Raw genomic sequence first — 19,028 nt, 5'->3', positions numbered from 1 at the left:
CTTAACAATATGGGTTGGAAAAGTTGGGTCCAAATTTTATTAGAATTTAAAAATAAGAATATCTTATTCCACTTCTTAAATCTTATAAATCTATGGAAATGACAAAAATGCCCATGGTTTTTTAATTTACAATTGTGTTTTTGAGCTGTGCAAATTCACACGTTCCAGATTCTAACATCTTAATTCAATATATTCCTATGATCAGAAATGGAAATTCATTCTTACCACTTTTTTTTCCCTTTATTTCTTTTAATCCCTACTTAAAGTGTTAAAAATATAAAATTTGTGTTTCAAATGTCAATTAAATCATTAATAGATTTCAGACAAATAATTTTTCTTCTGAATGCAAATGTGACGTGATTATTAAACATTTTTCATTACATTTTTTTTTAGTGTTTTTATTCCATTCACGTAACTCAATTGATGTTGGTTTTTTTAGATTATAGAAACCTAACATGTGAGGCAACTTCGAATTGTACAATTTAAACAAACACTCATAATTTATGGATTTTATAATTTGAATTAGGTGTTTCTTAAAACAATTCTATTTTTATATTAAATTGTTTTAGATATCAACTTCTCGAAAATCTTCTACAGGTGTTTAAGATGCTGAAGTAAAAATTGACATCACATCTCAAGTTGTCTATGTGAAATTTGTCGATGTGAAAGATGACATCGTACCTTTAAATATATATAATATTAATTGTCGCCTACTACAATTAACGACCAAGAAAAAATTTACTTTACATGATTGGTTATTGACATGAGTTAGAGGTGAAGTAGAGAAGTTAAGATTTATTATTGCTATTTTAAGATCAGACTCAGATGATAAAATATAAATATATGTTCTCAGTTGAAGTGTAAAATAGGAGCACATATAAACACTACGAGAATAAGATGAAAGATAAAAATACAATTTTGAAACATGTGTGTTAACATTGTGAATGGAGAATACAATCATAAGTTAACAAAAATTTTGAAGTATGCAAAACATGTAAAAGGGGAGAGGCGAATGTTGTTCGTGAGGTGACAATAAAAAAACTAACAGTTTGGATGTTTGGATTGTATAATTGAAATATATAAGTAACATAACTAACAATTTGTTTTTTTTTTATTTTTAAATATTGTAATACGTGTTTGTGACTTACAACAAAATTTAAAGTTGGTGAATATAATATGATGGTACATATGAAAGGGCAATTTGTTAGTTTACTTATTTAAAAAGAGTTTCGATATAAGTAAGGCTAAGACAAAAGTGCATTAAAGAGGATTTGTCCAAGTTAGAATGATTATTTCATTAAGTGTCCACCATCTTATTTTGAGCATATCGACTTCACCATCTTATTTTGAACCTATCGACTTTAGTTAGGTATCTCAATACATAGGTTTCACATACAAAGTCATCACACTCAACTAGAAAAGTACAGCCGTACTAATCATTCACCTAATCCTCCATAAGTGTAATACGACTTCTAAACTCAAGATGAATGGTATCTTTATGTATCAAAATTTTGAAAATGTCAACATTGTTAAAGGATATGGTCATTGTGGATTTTATGTTGTATTAGAGTTACTTGGTCGTCTATTGAATCTCATTCCATAATCTCTTTCAATCTTACAAGGGAGCTAAATATTAACCGTGAGGTTTATCTTAAGCTACCTAAAATAGAAAGTCGATTCAGTGAGGTCTAGTACACTCCAACTCTTGAAAGAGTCGATCCAGCCCTTTAAGGAAAATGAATGTTTATGTTTGATATGTTATTCCTTATTGCATCATAAATATATTTTCTAATACGAGGCACACCAAAAGAAGTGAGTGACTCATTTGTCTTGAATATACGTGTAACTTTTAATTTATATTTTATGTTATTGGTTCTTGAGTGTAACAATTATAATATTTGATACGTATATATTTAAAGAAGGAGGAACCAATACCTTATACAAGTCAACTATAAGAAAAATATAATCAAGTAGAAAAATCAGAGTAAAAGTATATATATATTTTTAGAATGATTGCGTATAACAAACTCAATCGCACTTAGGGTGATGTCATAGTTGGAGACGATGTTAAACATATACAAATTAAAGACCTCAATTTCGATGACGATGATACAATAGATTTAGCTAAAGATTACATGAAATGTATATGATTAGAAAATTAATTATATTTTAAATATGCTATGAGATTTTGATAAATAGTCTTGGCATTGTCAAGGATGACACCATAGGCATATATAATATTTTGATACGTAATCTCAGCAAAAGACAAATTAGAATAATGATTGGTGGTCTGCATATATTTAATATATGGAATAATTTTTTTGTTATATTTTTGTAAATCATAATTTATTTTGATTTATTTATTTATTGTTATTATTTTTCTAATTCTAGTCTAGTTCCAATTTAAATTATACAATCAAACACTCCTTCATGTATTTAGATCATAGAATCTAAAATTTAACATTGATTTAAAATATGCTACATATATAATATTAGGCTTATTATATATGTGTGTTTTGTATGTGATGTAGGAATGTTTTGGTACCCACACAAAGTTCCTCTAAATTCTCCACTGATTCAAGCAAAAAGGAAATATATTTCTACATAGCCTAATGAGCCAAAATGGACCTGGCATAAGAAGCTAAAAGTGAAATTAACTATTTAACTCCAATTTTTATGGGAAATGTATGGCTATGGAAATCTCTAGTAAGTGTATTACATTGTTTTTGAAGACTAGCAACAGAAGACAACGATCCTTTGTGAAATTAATAATGAGTTTTAGTGCAACAAGGGCTTAAGCAGTGATAACATCATCTATATTATGAGCATCACTATTAGCTTTAAAAATTAGGAAAAATTACTTTTCCCTCTTAATTGTTGAGATATTAGATATAATTCAAATTGAGTAATTCAAGCCCAAACCCAATTAGGGTTTGGTAGCTTATTTAGGGTACAAGTTAATTATATATAAATAGATATAATTTGTAATTCAGTTTGTACAATTCAATTCAATAATAGAATTCTTATTTGCTTTATTCTCTCTCTTCCTCTCATCATAAAAGTGTTTCACGCACTAAAAAATTGGTATATAGAGCTCCAGTTAGATTCTTGATCGTGTTTTCATGAATCATACGTCAGAGACCGTGTTTCCGGGATCGTGGATTGTTGTTAATAAATCGCTGTGAAGATGAATGGTAACAGAAATTTACCAAAATCCCTTCCAACTTTTGACGGCAAGGATTGGCTTCGATGGAGAAAACAAATGTTATCTCTATTTGGCTTTCATGAAACCCTAGAAGTAGTTACTAATGGCGTTCCTACGCTTGGTAAAGATGTAATCGATGCATAGAGAACTTCTTACAAGGATGCCAAGAAGAAAGATTGCAAGGCGGTATTTTACATCCAATCAGCGGTTGATGCAGCGAATTTCGATAGAATCTCACATGCTGAATCGACAAAGTAGGCATGAGATATTCTTGTCAAGTACTATGAAGGAGGTGAGAAAGTCAAGGTTTCCAAGTTGCAAATGTTACGACGACAATATGAATTGTTGTCAATGGTAGAAGACCAAAAGATTGCAGGCTATGTGTCGAAGGTGCAGAAACTCGTCCATCTCATGAAGGGTTATGGTGAAATCCTAACTGATAAGATGATAGTTGAGAAGGTAATACGTATGTTGACCTCTCACTTTGATTATATTATCGTAGCTATTCAAGAATCCAACAATCTTGAAACTCTAAAATTGGAAGATTTGGTTGGTTCGTTGGAAGCACATGAGATTAGGATTGCCGAAAGGAAAGAGTTCAAGACTTGATACAAGCACTGCAGGCTTAGGCATGAGAGAAGCATGTTGATTCCAACAAGTTCAAAGGAAAAGGAGACAAGACCCAGGGAAAGAAGTTTTGGTCGAACCCTCATAAGCATCAGCTCGATGATATGGCTTATGAATCCTCAAAAAGAGGAGGAGGAAATTCCTATCATAAAGACAAAGAAGATAAAAAAAATATGTGCAGTGCTATATCTGTAAAAAAATGGGGTCACTTGGCCGAGCATTATTGGTACAGGAAAGATAAGGGATCGGGCAAGGAGGAAGGGGTGAACCTTGCACGTCAAGATTTAGATGACTAAGATGATATGGTGGTTATGGCTACACTTTTGGATAACCATGTTGAATCCAAGATCTGGTTCCTCGACTTTAGCTTCTCGAATCACATGAATGGTCAAAAGGAGTTATTAGTAGATAAGCTCTCAAACTTAAGTGGTAAGAAGTTGAAGTCTTGACATCTTTACCTTAGATGTTCCTTCATGAGAAGTTTTCAAGATTTCCCAAGCATCTTTGGCAACAGTACAACAACTTATAAGTCTGAAGATGTTCTTGTCTGTTCCATTGAATAGGGCATTCAATGCTTTGGAATTTCCTAGCGCATATTTATCATCTTCATCATCCCTGTCTTCCTCTCCCTTTGGTAGGTCAGTAAACTTACCATCCTTGTCTTTAGCCAGTGGGGGACTCCACCCTTTAACCACAACTCTCCATGCCTTGCCATCCATGGACTCGATAAAAGCCACTATACGAGCTTTCAAATAGTCATAGTTGGTTCCATCAAGAATAAGTGGTCTTTTCACGAACCCTCCTCCTTCCTTGTCTATTGTACCAGAAAGTAACTTCCCTGAATCTCACCTAGAGTTAGAGAAGGATGCCTGCTCTGTTACCAATTGAAATTATGGTGTTTAGATCTCAAATGTCCTAAGTGATGTTAATACAATCATCTCTAAATAACATACATTTACAAGGTATACAATAAAATAGTACAGAAACTTAAAAGAGCACAAGTAATTGTTCACCCAGTTCAGTATATAATAATATCTACTCTGGGGGCTACCAAGACGGGGATAAGTCAACTATGATAATATCGGTTTGAAGTACTATGAAAACAACCTCTAGTTCACACGTAAACTAAAGGATAGAAAAACACTTAGAAAGGGGGGGGGATTGAATACACTACAGAAAAAAAGGTCTCCTGCCACGCCCAAGAAACCGAGGCTATATGCAAAATAACCGTGGCGTAACGCTGAGGCCACGGTTTGGCCACGAAAATCCAACTGTGGGATATGCGGCCGTGGCCTAAAGTATAGTCCACGGTTTTTTGGTATATACCACGTTTTTTTACCACCGTGGCTTTTATAGGCCACGGTTTAGGTAGGTTGATTAAGGCCACGGTTTATATTTGCCATGATTATAGAACTATGGCCATATGGTAAAGCCACGGTTTCAGTTTAACGTTTAACATACAGTTTTGGTTCAAGATATAGCCACGGTTTGGTTATGACCACAGATTTAAAACTGTGGTTATATGTTATGAATTCTTCAGTCTATGATAAAAGGACCATTTTGGCCAATGCATATAAATTTAAAAGGCATGTGTTAATATTGTGCAGTCTAAGAAACTACACATTATCTTTAAAGACATGAATGAACAGATATACATCAAAAAGAAATTGATATCTTCATAAAAATATTTAAAAACATGAAGCCTTGTAGAGTGCATCATTAATTTTTATAACCACACTTAATTATCAATTATCAATTCGCCGACATTCAACCTAGTTTGCTGACTAGCAGAAGCAGCAGGAGCAGGTGTGTTCTCAAGAATTCCTTTGCTTCACGTGCATATGGAGCTGGTTTTTCATCTCGACGAGAATTGCCCATTTTTGGATTCAAGCTGTTTGGCAGAACTATCCTCACATCCCTTGGCACCACTTTCCATAACAAATCTTAAAACAACATAGTATGCCCTGAAACAAATAGTTTGACATACAGATCATACAAACACATACACGGGATTGTATACAAGGAAATAAAATGGGAAGGTTCTAAAAAAAATAGCAGCGCCAAGAATCAGTCATCCAAGAAAGAAATCTATATGATGGCAAAGAAACTAGCTATTTAAAAGTACACAACTGGATCAGATTCTTGGGTATATTACAACTTTTGGACAACAGGGTGTATTACAACGTGTAGACAAACAATATAGGAATAAGTAGGAATAAGTAGGAATAAGTAGACTAAACTAGCTACATGACCATATTATTTTCCTTCAAAAACAGGGATATTAGACAGTGCACCAAGTTAGGACACCACACGAGATATAAAGCTAGTTTAGTTTAATTTAATCAACCCATTATTAAATTAAATCAACCACTCCTCCAAAATCAAAAGAAAAAATATCAACAAATTTTATACAAAGTTATAAAACTACTGCCGCCAGCAAAGTAGAAAACATTAGTATGGTGCAACATGATTAGAGATGTGTAAAAATGAATACTGATCCATAAATTTCAAAGCAATAAATCAATGTACATGAATTTAAGAGAGGAGGGAAACTACATGTTATCTTTGGATGTAGAAAACCAATATAAATACATTTACTAGATTTACTGCCATGTAGGAGTGAACAAATATACATTAAATAGAAATTGATATCTTCTAAAAAAAAAGACTCACTAGATTTACTTTTGTAATCCTCTTGGTTTGTGAGGTCTAGTTGATCCATCAGTAATTTTGCAATTCCTCCATATCCATGACAGTGCCCAACAATTGTATCTGTTAAGAAAAAGGCAACTCCATTAACAAAATGTTGTGTTTATGTGTGTAATCTAACAGATTGAGAAACAAATTTTTACACTTAGCATAAGGGCATAAAAGCTCATCTCCTTGAGGTCTTCCATTAGTGAAGGCAAAGTCTAAAAATTGAGTAACACCGTTGATGTACTCTTGACTAAACCATGGAAATTTAGTCCACTCTTTGTCCATCACTTGATAATCTAAATACTTGAAACACACAACACAAAACACATTTAAAACTGAATGCATACATAAACCATACATGAACACATACAAAACAAATATGTTTGGAGCTGTACACGGCACCAAAACATGTGTTATACTAAACTAAACTAATTGCAATCTTTATTATACTAAACTAAACTAGATTTTAGACAATTTAAATATTTACACTACAACATATATGACTTTCTTATTTCTTCAAACGAAAAAATAGATCTCAGATATTATTATCACCTATGCTAGCATGCAATTAAACTAGCATTTTTCAAACTATATTTATTTGACCATATAATAATTACTAAAGGAAATAACTAAATCATGAATAGACATTTAGACACTTATTATTGTTTAAGCCATTGTTTTTTGATTCTATATATATATATATATATATATATATATATTGTCGATTGAAAGTAGTTAGCACAAGGAAGATTGTGGAGCAAGGAGGTAGTAGTGCACAAGGACTTGGAGTTGGATAAGGTTTTATAGATTAACAACATTATAATTAAATTTGTTTGACTCAATTGTATATGTTGTTTATGTATGCTGTTTTGTGACTTTCTTGTATGTTATGAACAAATGCATATGCTATGTATGTCTGCTATTTTTGCGACTTCCATGTATGTTGTGAAAAAATGCATATGTTGTGTATGTATGATGTTTTTTTATTTATTTTTTAAAAACCAATTGAGATTAAACTTACAATTTTGTTAAATTAAAATTCACCTTTCAAAAGACTCTTTGAGAAGTATCTTAAAAGAATTTTATACTAATTCTTTTGATTATTTATCAATAATGATTCGGACTTAAAACTTACACATTGTAAAAATAGTGAATAATATATTACAAACTGATTAACCAACAATTGAAGTTGCAATTCCCCTTCCTCCTATTGACATAGTAAAAAGAAAAGGAAGCGTAATGCAGATAGCCGTAAGAAAAAGTCTACTTTTTGAGACAATTTTATCGAATTAACCGATGTTACTGAAAGAACTGCTGCCTACAAGCATTTCCATAAACGATATGGATGTGATCCTAAGTCACATGGAACGTCTAATATGCTTGCCCATTCAAAAATTTGTAACAAAAAACCTTATCTAGAACATGACCTCAAACAAATAAACCTTGCTTTTGGAAGTATTGGCTTGGTTTGTGCTAGCTCAAAATTTGATAAAGAAGCTTGTAAAAAGGCACTTACTTTGTTTGTCATCGTCGTTAAACACCCATTTATAGTAGTTGATTGGAGAGGGTTTTAATATCTTATGTAAACAATTGGAACCACTTTTGATTATCCCATCTAGGAGGAAAATTGCTAAGGATTATTTTCACCTGTATCTAGATAAGAAGTTGCGATTGAAAACTTATTTTAGGTCTGATTGCAGCAGGGTAGCGCTTACTACAGACTACTGGACATTATTTAAAAACCTTAGACATATAACAATTTCATCCCACTTTATTGACAATGATTGGAACTATCAGAAAAGGATCATTAGCTTTAGTTTAGTTCTTAATCACAAAGGCGGCACCATTGGTAGAAAACTTAAGGATGTATTGAGGGAATGTGGTCTTAGAAATGTGTCTACAATCACTATTGACAACGTAACATGTAATGACGTGGCTGTATCATATTTAAAGAAGAGAATTCTTAACAAGAATTGATTAATGGGTGAAGCTGGATTTTTTTTCATATGCACTGCTACACACATATTTAGAATTTGATTGTTAATGATGGATTAAAAGAACAAGGTTCATTCGTTTCTAGCATTCGTAATTATGTGAGATTTGTGAGGTCTTCACTGCAAAGGGCTTTGAAATTCAAATAGTGTGTTAAGTTTTCTAGGATTACTCGTTGGAAACAACTATGTCTCGATATTTCCACAAGGTGGAATTTGACATACATGATGTTGGATGCGGCTGAGAAGTTCCAAACAACATTTGAAAAATTAGAAGGAGAAGATGTACAGTATGTGGAGTGGTTTGAACGTTCTGTAGTGACTTTGGAGTGATTTTTGACGCTCATTATAAGTTTAGATAGACTGAATGGTTTTTGGTTAAGTTTATGGGGAAGGAACTGAAAAATTTATAAAAATGACCAAAAAAGTCAAGAATAATTTTTTTAAATTGTACACTTGGTACAAACCTTCCCATGACCAAACTAATGTGACCATACAATGACCCAGTGCATCAGATAACCATTATATTGTTGATGCTCAACCTATAAATTCTTCACATTTTCTAAGGACTAATACTTTTAAGCAGCATTTGAAGGATAAATATAACATTGATAAGAAAAATGAACTTGATACGTACTTGAATGATCCTTGAGCGAATGATAATTACAAATCATCCATTGTAAATTGGTGGAAACAAAACAGACATCGTTACCCAATTCTAGCACCAATGATGGAAGAAATTTTGGCTACAACTATATCAATCGTAGCTTCAGAGAGTGCATTTAGCACATGGGAGGGTTTTGGAATGTTATAGGAGCTCTTTGAGTCTAGAAGTGGCTGAAGGGCTGATATATACTCAGAATTGGTTAAGGCCATCTCTTATATACTTCAAAGACGTCAATCTCACAAAAGAGTTTGGGATAACTGAGGATATCATATGAAGTATCAAAATATTATTGGAAGACATATTATGAAGTATCAGAATTGGTTAAGGCCATCTCTTATATACTTCAAATACATATTCTGTCATTGATGATCAAAATATTATTGGAAGACAAAGAAACCTTACTGATGCCAATTCCTTGTGTTTGAAAAATCTAAGATATATGTCAGTTGTACTGTGATTAGGGGTGGAAATAGGCTGGGCCGAGTTAGGCCTTGCCAAGCCTAAACCTGACCTTTCGAAAAAACCGAAGCCTAAGCCTGACCTGTAGCCTGTCATAGGCTTATTTTTAAGCCTAAGCACGGTCTTTTCGAAAGTCTGGTTAGCCTGTTAGCCTACATAAAGCCTATATGTAAATAAGCAATTCAAATAATGTTTAAATAGACTAACTAACTAAAAGACCAAGAGACTAAAAATTTGTCTGCATTGACTTATTTTAACTTACCTATTAACATATGTTTTGTCAGACTATTTGTTTAAGAGAACTTATGAAAACAATGTTCATCAGGTATTTTCATCTTATTTTCACATGTTCTTCAAGATAACCAAGTTTTATTTATGTATTTTAATTCAAAATACAAAACATAACATAACAATAATAAATAATTATTCATATTTATTTAAATAGGCCGACCTAATAGATTTAAAAGACTTTTTTAGGGCCCGATGCCTAGCCTTTTAACTAAATAGGCTTATAAAAAAGCGTAGGCATTTTCTATTTAAAAAAAGTGTGACCTGGCCTGAGCCTGTGTATGCTAGCCTGTAGGCCCCTGTTATCGGTCTGTCCTATTTCCACTCCTAACTGTGATATAGCTTACTAAAATTGTAATAAGTTGAATTATAGTAAAGATTTATCAAATGTGAGAGGCTTGGATGCAAATCCATGTTGTAGGGTGAACCAAGAAAAATTCCTTGTGCGAATCTATTATTCCTTAACTCTTTACATATATAGTTTTCATTTGACTTAAATTTTATCATAAAAAAACAAAAAATCTTAAATGTCAACTCTATTTAAACACCCCTCCCCTTTGTTATAATTTTCTCACTTTCAAGAAATGAAGGGAAAAAAAAGAAGTTCAAAATATTTTAATTCTAAGGTTTATAAAATGTGAGATCAAAGTTGAAAATACGTGAGAAGACATCATTATTATCAAACACTTCAACACAAAATTAGTAGATAAGACATTCCCGATAACAAACATAAAAACATCTCAGTGCATTAATAACGTTATGAAAGATCATGGACACATGTCTCCGTATAAAGTAAGGGAATATAAAAGCAAAAACGGATAATACATTTTTTTAAAAAGAATTTCATCACATTCCCAAACTGCAAGTCGAGGGGGGAGAAAGGTACCACTTCAGTACATGCGTTATCTTAGTATGAAACATCACGTTAGGAAGTCAATTTTATCTCAAGATTTTTTTTTTTGAACTTCAAGACTTTTAGACCTATTACAAATTACAATATATAAGTGTTTACGAGGCTTGTGTACTCAAGAGTCTGAGTCTAAATGATAATTGGATCAAAAACCAAGAGGACCCGTTTTGAAGAAAGAAACCACATTTCATTTCCTAGTATAATAATAAAGAAACCCAATGTGAACACATTTGTGAGATAAGATGACATGTTACATGACCTAATCTTCATGTCCTTCTAAGAGGTTATCACCAAGTGGGCTAAGGATTCTAGAAGCTTATATTTTCGGTCTACATGAAAAAAGGACTAACTTGGCTTAGAGACGCGTCTCCGCCTATCTCAACCATCGAAGACAAAAGCATTTAACCTCTATTCCGATATCACCTCAACGATCATACGAGGTGAAGTAGTAACAACTATGACCACCTCATATTCAAATATTCAATTCACCCTATATATGATCGCTAATCTAACTCACTTTATATGCTATCTGCTCTAATCCTACCTTTCTTTGGCATCATAATGTCTTCGAAATTTGAATTTACACCTTTTCATTTAAAAAAGATCATAAAAAAAAAGTGAAGTTTTTTTTGATGAAAAAGAAAAGGTGAACAAGTTATCAATATCAAAAATTGGAGGTCACATCACTAGCTCTAATGATATTGCTTAATTGATAGTGAGATTTTTGGAATCAATATACTTAACCCTGAGATACATAATTTAAGTCATAGAGAAGGAAAATACTCACATAAGGGGGAGAAGATTATGCGTAACAATTATGGTGGCATAGCTTAATGGTCAAGTTGTAACCCATTTAAGGATTCTTTATTTCTTTTTATTGGCGAAAGCTTTTTTCTTATTAGGAATAGTCTTCTTATCTATATGTTTTGGTGATCTAGTACATAATTTAGTTTGAAACTAGTTCCTTTGAATTATTTTCTTTTTATTTCATAATATTTTGGAGAGCTAGCACTATACAAGTGAATGGTTCTATTTTTGGTATCAAACTAATTGAGATCACTAGTTTGAACAAAGTGAGGCCTTTGCACTTTCTTTGATTTAAAAAGTATCATTAGTATTTGCATAACACTACATAGTTAATATCTCTAACTTTATATTCATAATAATGGTGAATATACATCAACTACTGTCTTTTTTTTTTTTTTGACAATAACACTTGATAATGTTAATTTGATAAAATTACTTTACCATTCCTTTCTTTATAGTTATGTTTTAATATTTGTTAAATAAATAAGTGTGTACTCATTGTGGAATAAAGAGGATAACTTTTAATTAACAAAACATGTTGGTTGACATGTCATGAGATAAAAGTATCAATCATACTACTTTAGATTTTATGCCAGCAAAGTTAAATACGAATTTAGTCCTATAAATCAGATATTTCAAGTTTAATCTTTATAATTTTTGAAAATTATTTTTAGTATCTATTATTATAAAATTTGGTGCGTTTTTTTCTAATTCTTATAAAAAGACATAAGTAATAGTTTTTATTTTAATTTAAAAAACACATTTATTTTTAAAAGATTCTTTACAAATATAGAGTACATAGCAATAACAATAAGACAGACTAAAATATTCGATCGTGAGGTTAGATATAAATTAAAAAAATAAAATAAAAAGTATTATCTACAATTAATATATATATATATATATATATATATATATATATATATATATATATATATATATATATATATATATATATATATATATATATATATATATATATTTATTTTGTTTATTATCACCGGCGTCGGTTCTGCCATCAAATAATTTCAGTCCTTTTCTAATTGAAGTTGTAGAGGATGAACCATACCGTGATCTTCCCTACCAAATTCAGCGTCAATCACTACTGAACTAACTAACGATTATCATTGAATTAACTAACTATTCGTATATATTAAAATACTTTATGACTCTACTAAAAACATATTTTTTTTCAGTTTCATTAATTATATATACTAATTTTCTCTAAAACCAATTGCATATCCTACTTCATTTTTACAAGAGCATTTACTTTATAATATATATATTTTTTCTCCTTTTTGATAAAGTAATATATTATAGTTTCTTTATCTCTAAATAAAAAAACACTTTGAAGATGCATCCAATCAATTAGGGAAGCATCCTCCGCAATGGACGGTTGTGATAAATGGGCCATCTGTTATCTGACAAAGTGAAAAATAAAACATGGTCACGAGAAAAACAATTTATATAAAAAAAAACATAACAGGTCCAGTGGTTGAAATATCACTATCAATGTACATATTCTTTTAGGAAACTACCAAAAATTAAAACATTTGAAAATTTATGAAGATTAATAAAGGGAAACATACACACTAGAAAAAGATATGTCAAGCAAAGATAGCACATGGGATTTTGAGTAAACTGAACGCACAAATAAGCACAACAGCATGTGGATGAGAATATTCATCATCTATTTCTCGTTTTTATAAATAATTTATTAGAGGTGATCTATCTTATATATTTTGATGGATTGAAGTTAATGTGAAGTTTTTATAAATAATTTATTAGAGGTGATCTATCTTATATATTTTGATGGATTGAAGTTAATGTGAAGAAAAAAATGCTTGTGAATTTTATGACTGATTTACAGAAGGAGAGATCAACAATTAAGTTAGTCGATGTTTGATATAGAGTTAGATGCGAAGAAAACATGTATGTGTTGATTTGATTGAAATTTAGTTGGATTGAGAACTAAAGAATAAATCGTTCTCAAAGCCACTTCAAATAAAGTGATCAAACTTAAAAAATTATTATTTTTTGACAATTAAATGTTTTCATATCATTTGTCTTTGATATTTTTAATTTCTTAGCAACAAAGATAGATCTTTTCCAGACATTCATGTACAATTAAGGATGACAAAAAAATGTGCACCTATGGATATTTGCGGATAAAATCCGTCATCGGTGTTTTTATCCACGAATATTTGTAAATATTAATATCTTAAAATCCGTAGATTACCGGCTTAACGAATACTATACTTTTCTAACTGAATAAACACATTTATCGTACTATCCGCTTCCATAAATATTCATTTAAAAATGCTGTGTCTTTTAAATAAAAAATATATCCATTTAAAGGATTAGTTTTGGTAATAAAAAAGAGAATATCTTATTGCACCCCTTAATTCTCTCAGCCACCTGGAGAAATTTCAATTATGCCCCCCGATTTCGTAGATATACCTACGAAAGCATTTTTTTTTCAAAAAATTTGTTTCTCTCCGTAGGTACATCTATGGAACGTGTTCAAAATATAGTGCTCCGTAGATGTACCTACGGAACATTATGCTATATTTTAAAAGCTTTTAAATAGTGTCAAAATATAGTACATCATAATAGTGTAATGTAAAGACAATGATATATAGTACACAAAAAGAAAACATCGTATAAATCTTCCAAATAGTGACAAACATAATCAAAATAAAAGTACATCAATCTAATAAAAATACAGACATAAAAAATGTAGTCAAACTGAGACTGATGAGTTTTGTAGTTCTAATCCATATTCAAACATAGGCCCCCCAAAAAAGTCAAGCCAACATCAACAGTAAAACATAAGTTCCTTAACGTTATCCAAGATAATTGAACTCTCCCGTATCATAGTCGACCAACACATTATCACGTGTTGTATGACGAAAATAGATTCAGTGCAGAACAGCTACAAAATTTTAGTTGTCTTAAATTATGTGTAGCATGTAGCTGATATGCACTGAATCTATTTTCATCATACAACACATGGAATGAAGGTGTCATCTATCACATGTGCGACTATCTGCATCCGTGCACGTCGCACGGATGCATGTTGTGCAATCCTCCTAGTTATAATGCGGTCTGACTGGTTGGCCATAATGTTTGCGTATTACAAATAAAGTCGAATTAGATACAATTAAATTATAAGAACAAAAGGAAAAACAAAAAAAAACTATTTTTTCTTTTTTCCGTAGATACAGCTACGGAAGCATTCAAAACTCATTACGTTTACTTGTTCCGTAGATCCATCTACAGAACGTTCTGCAACTTCCAAACCTCAACAATGACGTTTGTACTGATCAAAACATTGCAAAACTCAACAAAAAAATACCTGTTGATTAAATTGAATTTTGAACGAGTCGAAATGAGTTTTGAATGTTTACTTGTATCTTAACTCTATTATGGGAAATATTTAAAAATTAAAAAATTTACCGATTAAATTGAGTTTTGAGGATGTTTGAATGTGTTGATTGTTGATGTTAAAAATATAAAGGGAGATCTAAAGGGTGGGATAAGGATAAGAAAATATAGCGGTCTATTTATTATAATCTCAGTTATTAAGTAGTGTCAATAAATAAAACATGCAATTTGTTATTATTAATTTTTTTTTTTGCAAAATGCAATATGTTATTAAAAATAGTAACTTATATGGATTTACACTGGTGTCAGAATCACACCATCAATTATAAATGTTGAATCATGTGTTGTACTCGTGAGAAAGTCTCGAAGGGATCAATCAAATCAAAGAGAAACTCATGGTCGTGCATGTTTATGGCTGATGATCTAGCAAATTTGGGACCATATATTACAAATTTAATTCCTTTCATGGGTCCTATGTGTCTCTTAAACTTCCTGTTGCAAATATCAGATAATATAGATCGATTGTGACACAACAATAACGGAAAAAGTAACAGTAGTAAAGTTGATTGTACTTTTTACTACTTCAAATCAGTACCACTGTAGATGAAATTTCATGCATGAAAATAGGAGAAAATTGCAATCATCATGGCAAAGTTGTACACGTCCTTTTTCACTAGTTTTATGTGAGATCACCATTTCTGAAATTAATTTGAACTGTATTAAAAAGTTTGATCTATGGCTATAGAGTCTCCGGGTAGAGTGGAAGCTACTACAGTTTTTAGCAGAGTCAATAAATGTTTTTGCATGGTTAAATTAAGTGCATTAATTCCAACCTTTAGTTGCCAAGCAATGCTTTAGTTGTGTACAGAAGTGCTTTGATTTTCTATGGTCACAATTCAAGTATTTTAGTGTTTGGATTCTTCACTTTTAGATAAAGATCTCATGCTTTTTATTTTGTTTGTTAAAGATTTTTAGATAGTCTTATGCTTTGATTTTCATTAGATAATAAGATAATTTATCTAACCCCCTTTATTTTATACATGTCATTTTTTAAATAAAGCGTTTTACTAAATTATCTATATAAAATAGTAGATTTTAAAATTTTCGGTTCACATCAGAAATTTGGAATTTCTAGTATTGGTTTTCTATTGAAAGTTCGTGAAATTTTTGGGACAAATTAATGAATTTTGTAAAATTACCGGAATTTTTAAAATCTCCGATAAATCGCACTAAAAATTTTGAATTGTATGTTTGACCCATACATACTCTAGAAGATTTTAGAAGACGATCACCTCGAGGGTAGCTTACTCATGTGCTTGCAGGTTTAAGAGACACTAAGTACCTCGAGGAATGTTAGCACCCGACAGTCAAAAAACATTGTTAGATAGTCATGAGCAAATAAGTGCTCAATTGGAAGCCTTGACGAAGTAATTAATAGGTGCAACAACAAAGTGATAACTTGTTCAACAATATTAAGTCCTTAGGTGTGGTTTTTGTGGTGTTGAACATGCAAATGGATGATGTATTATTACAAATATATCAAAAGAAACAAAGTATATGTGTAACTACTAGAAAAGTAATCCGTACTCAAACACTTACAATTCACGGAAGAAATACTACCCACATTTTAAGCGGATTAATAATGAAGGCCATACTTCTCATCAAAATCAACAACTCAAGAAGCATTCTCCTTTAGAATACAATTTGAACCAAATCATGAAGATGACACAAATCAATTTTCAAGTACTCAGAATAAATCAAGAAAACCAAATTCTAAAGTTCGTTAATTTAGGAGTTCTAAGTTCGTTAATTCAAAAGCCATAATTTATAATTACATATTTCTAATTAATCACTAAGCCGAATAATTTTCCTAGATCGGATCAATAGACTAACACTAAAAAATCTTCACTCATCTGATATCAATTCGTCAATACATAAAAAGCATTAAAGTGAAGAACAATTAAATAATAACAATAATATAAAATAATTCAATAAACATCAATAATTCAATAAACATCAATTAAATAATAACAATAATATAAAATAATAACAAGTTCTTAGCTGGAGATTTCGACATAATGTCTGTGCTCTTCGAAGACATATGTCTCGAGGAAGGAATGACTTGTAATGGCTGTTTTTTATTATGTGTTAGGATTTTTTCCTAATTGAAGTAAAATATAAGTGAATTACCTTCGAAGCCAAAGGACTGAAAAGACTTAGGATATTCTGATATATTTTATTATTATTTCGCAAAGACACGTTGCTTCGCGTCGAATAGTTTTGAGCGGGAGGATTTGAATTTTAAAGTGCTTCGTTTGAATCAAGAAGGAAACGTGGAACTCTAGAAATTCAAAGCGCATGCAAACGAGCAACGTGGCATCTCATTAGAGTAGGACCGTTAGGGTTGAATTAGTATAAATAAGGGTCTTAGTGGTAGGATCCAGGGGTGTTCATTTTGTACAAATTACTCAGAAATCACTCAAGTACCAAGAGTAAGAAAAAGAGTTTTCGCTGAGAAATGTACGTGTAACACCATTACATTTTCAATATTTATCTTTCGTTTTATAAACACAAGTCATTTAATTGTATTTAGATTTCCCGTTGAATCATTTACATTTACAATCCAGTTACTTCGAATTACTTTATGCAAATTCTTTCATTGCAATGTCCGTCATATTATCTTTTACATCAAGCCTTAGATTAAAGCATTTCTTGTAGAAGTAAAACATAGAAATATGACTTCAATTATCACAATAGACACTTTTCGACACATGTCCTAGGATCAATCTAGTCGATCCTCTAAGTAACCAAAATATATTTAATAATTTGGAGGACTAGCGGTTGTTTACCGGAAATCACCGTAAACAAATTGGCACGCCCAGTGGGACGGTGTCACAAATTGTCTTTTAAGTTTAATAAAAGTGTCTCATAAGTTTAGAGTGTATCAAAACCTTGTATGAACCTTAGGAGTGGTAAATCTATAAACAGTTTACAACCAATTCCTAAACGAAAATATAATAGAAAAATGGTTAATTCAACTAGTGATGACGGAGGACAAAATCCCCCATAAGGGTCAAGCACGATTGTTGCAAGTACAACCAATGTCTCGACTTCCGTGTCAGAATCACAGGCCATTCCTACATCGACATGATCTATGGCCATAAGCAATTCCCAGGCCATTCCCACATCTACAGGGTTCATGGCTGTAAATACTTCAATACCTATGTCCACTGGGACAATACCCACAATTAGTTCGACCACAATACCCCCTTTCATAAGTACAACAAAGATTCCATCGAGTACTCAGAGTGGTCCATTTTCGACATATTTTGGAAATCAGGTACAACCATAACTCCTAGGCCAACAACTTTTGACAATTGTAGGCCTTAGGGGGAACGACTGTACGGAATGCCATCATCTTATATGGCAGGATTACAAATTGGGCCATCCACATATACACAACCTAGTATGGCAATGTTTTCGCCAATTCAAAATGCTGGCTCGATAGGTCGAAGTGCACAAAACCAAGGTCCATCGAACCAGTTGCCTACATTGACTACAAACAATCAGGCAGCGTTTAAACAACAAATGGATGCAAGCAATCATGACATGGTTGGAGTTCTTGCTAGAGATATGAATAATATATTCTCTCCTCTAATCCAAAACGTAAATAGGAATAACCACGACAATACTGAGGCCTTCCAACAATTATCAGCGCAAATGGTGCGAATAGCAGATTTCTTTGGGGCTCCTCAATCGACAAGACAACATAGGCGAGATCGTGTCGAGACCTAGAAGGAACCAACTATTAACCAAGTATAGCCACCCAGACAAAATATTGCCGAAAGAAACACGAGGGCAGGGTTAGAACAACAAGGAATCCAACAGCAAGTCCCTGAGGAACAACCTAGGAGGGTAGTTATGGTTATTAGGGAATAGGATACAGACGAAATAATTCATAGGGTTAGGCAAGATAACATGATGGCGGAA

This window comes from Vicia villosa, unplaced genomic scaffold, assembly GCF_029867415.1.
Source record: "Vicia villosa cultivar HV-30 ecotype Madison, WI unplaced genomic scaffold, Vvil1.0 ctg.002924F_1_1, whole genome shotgun sequence".
NCBI lineage: Eukaryota > Viridiplantae > Streptophyta > Magnoliopsida > Fabales > Fabaceae > Vicia > Vicia villosa.
This window is presented reverse-complemented; position numbering follows the sequence as displayed.